Below are 2619 nucleotides of genomic sequence, written 5' to 3'. Positions count from 1 at the left end.
TACTCAGTCCAAAACATATAAAACCATTTGGGAAATATACAGTTTAAAGATCCTGTAGAAAGTTTGGGAGTCTCTTTTATTGACTACAGCAGGTGTACATACAAACTTGGCGCATGCATCTTAACTAAATCCCTGGCAGATAGAAAAACATTTTGGTAATTTAGCTCCTTTACTAGTAAAATACTGTATTGCTAAAGTGAATTTCTAACAATGGATATTCCCAGAGTTAAAGCAGTTGTAAACCCGCTGTTTTTTTTTTTTTTTTCCACCTGCAAAGGAAAAGGCATAATGAGCTAGTATGCACCGCATACTAGCTCATTATGAAATACTTACCTTAGAATGAGGCCCCGACATCTGGCCCGATCCACGCCAAGGGAGCTGACATGTTCCCTCTGTGTTTCTTCCGGGTATCACGGCTCCAGTGCTGTGAGTGGCCGGAGCCGCGATATCGTCACTCCCGTGCATGCGCGCGGGAGATTTCTTTCCGGCAGGGTCTGGCGTCTGCCGGGCTTTCAGCCGAGAATCCCCTGTGCGCATGCGCCACTGCAGTCAGCGGCGCATTGCGAGGGGAATATCTCCTAAACCGTATAGGTTTAGGAGATATTTTTTTTTACCTACAGGTAAGCCTTGTTATAGGCTTTGCTGTAGGTAAAAGTCCCCAAAATGACTATACAACCACTTTAACTGAATATTATTATTATAATACGGGATTTATATAGTGGCACCAGTATGCACAGCAAATCTCTTTATAAAACAAAGGGACACAGGACAGTTACAATACAATTTGATAGAAGATGGCCCTGCTCGTAGACAGGGGCAGACTGACCATTTGGCCACTCGGGCACTGCCCGAGGGCCCCAAGCCACTAGGGGGCCCCATCAGGGTTGCCAGCCTCAGTAAAACCAGGGACAGTATGTAAAAATCTTTTTTTTTTTTTTTTACATCTAAAAATAATATACACTGGTCTCACGAGACCAGACCGCGCTATGGGGGTACTACTAGGCACGGTATAAGTTAACACTAAGAATGGTGTCGCCACCCCTGTATCTTGCAGTCCTGAAAAAGATCGCAAGTGAAGGCAAAGATCAAGTAATTAAATAAGGAGGGGCCAGGCGCTACCTATAGTGTCTCAGACGAGGTGTACAGAAATATGTTTTCGGATAGCTCCCGACCATGACTACCCAGACAGAACTCCTAAACTTCTGGTGCTATTGGGGGGGTATCTCCCTCCAGGGCGAACCCAGCTGATAGTCCCGGTGAGGAGCGAAAAGATCCGACACGCCTACGAGGAGGATAAGCGTGCGTTCCACCCTGCGTTCCACCTGTGCTCAGTAAACTTCCGGAAGTGGTGTGCGTGATACGTCAGACGCGTTTCGTCATAGGACGTCTTCAGCGACGATATCACGCACCCACACACCTACTTCTTAAATATTCAAAGAGAGGCCACCCATAACCCAAGGAGGGTAGGTGATAGGCCGACTCTCGCTAGGGGATACGCCCACATCGTACATTGCATGAGGTCGGTTAAGTAAACCATAGGAAAGCTGTATGACAAAGAGAGTCCCTACAGGCAACCAAGACGGCTCCAGTGCAGGGGAGACAATACCAGACAGACCACCGCGCCAACCCATTTCCCCGCGCAGGCTACATATTTGCCCCATACATGAGGGCCCCTCCACTAGAGCTATTATTACTAAATTAAAAAACTAAATTAACTAAAATAAGGCAGACATGGGGCCAGTTATATCAATCTAATCCCACATTCCAACCAAGAACAGAGAAGCCATCTAGTGGTCATTACTCATATAACAGGCATGGAGTTCATATAAGTACCAAAACCAGCTATTACCCCGTAAACCCTGACCAAAAACCATTGGCCATACACATTATAGAAACTATATATATATATATCCACATATATGCATGTGTATACATGCACACATATATATATGTGCACATACACACACACACATACATATGCTCAAATTCCAAAAGCTACAAACAATTGCTATCTCATGGACCTCTCCCAAAATTCCCAGTCAACAGAGTGGGACAGGGGCTTCTACTTGTATCAAAGGTGAAAAGCAGGTACATTGAACAGATACAGGTAATTGGTACATAGGAAGATTATAACGACTTAATCGATTCAACGGCAGAAAGTGCCTTAATACAGGCTAGCGGAACCAAGAAAGTAAGTTAGAAAATGCAAGTGGACCGGTATTAATAAAAATAAAAATAAAAATAAGGTAGATGCAATAATTGCATGAGAGGAAATGAGGAGGAGGAAACATGGGGCCAAGCCAGCACCAGTTACTACTAGATCATGAGATTACATAGTGCATAAAAAATGGATAATATATATATGTAAGTCCCCTCACTTAAGGTCAAATGCATGAAGCTAGAAAGCGATATTCCCAGTGCACAAATGCCAGGGGCTTCATAATATTGACTGCATCATGAAGGAACTCAAAAAGGAAAAAAGGAAAAAAAGGAAAAAAAAGGAAACATCTCTCTCTGAAATGTCCCTTAACGACATCCTTTTGGTCTAAATTTATACTGCCCCACCTCTCCAGTACCTTCTCAGCCAATAGAAACATGTCTGTGTATACTGTGTGATTG

This window comes from Lithobates pipiens, unplaced genomic scaffold, assembly GCF_037356315.1.
Source record: "Lithobates pipiens isolate NorthernLeopardFrog02 unplaced genomic scaffold, aLitPip1_a1.2 Scaffold_11, whole genome shotgun sequence".
Lineage (NCBI taxonomy): Eukaryota > Metazoa > Chordata > Amphibia > Anura > Ranidae > Lithobates > Lithobates pipiens.
This window is presented reverse-complemented; position numbering follows the sequence as displayed.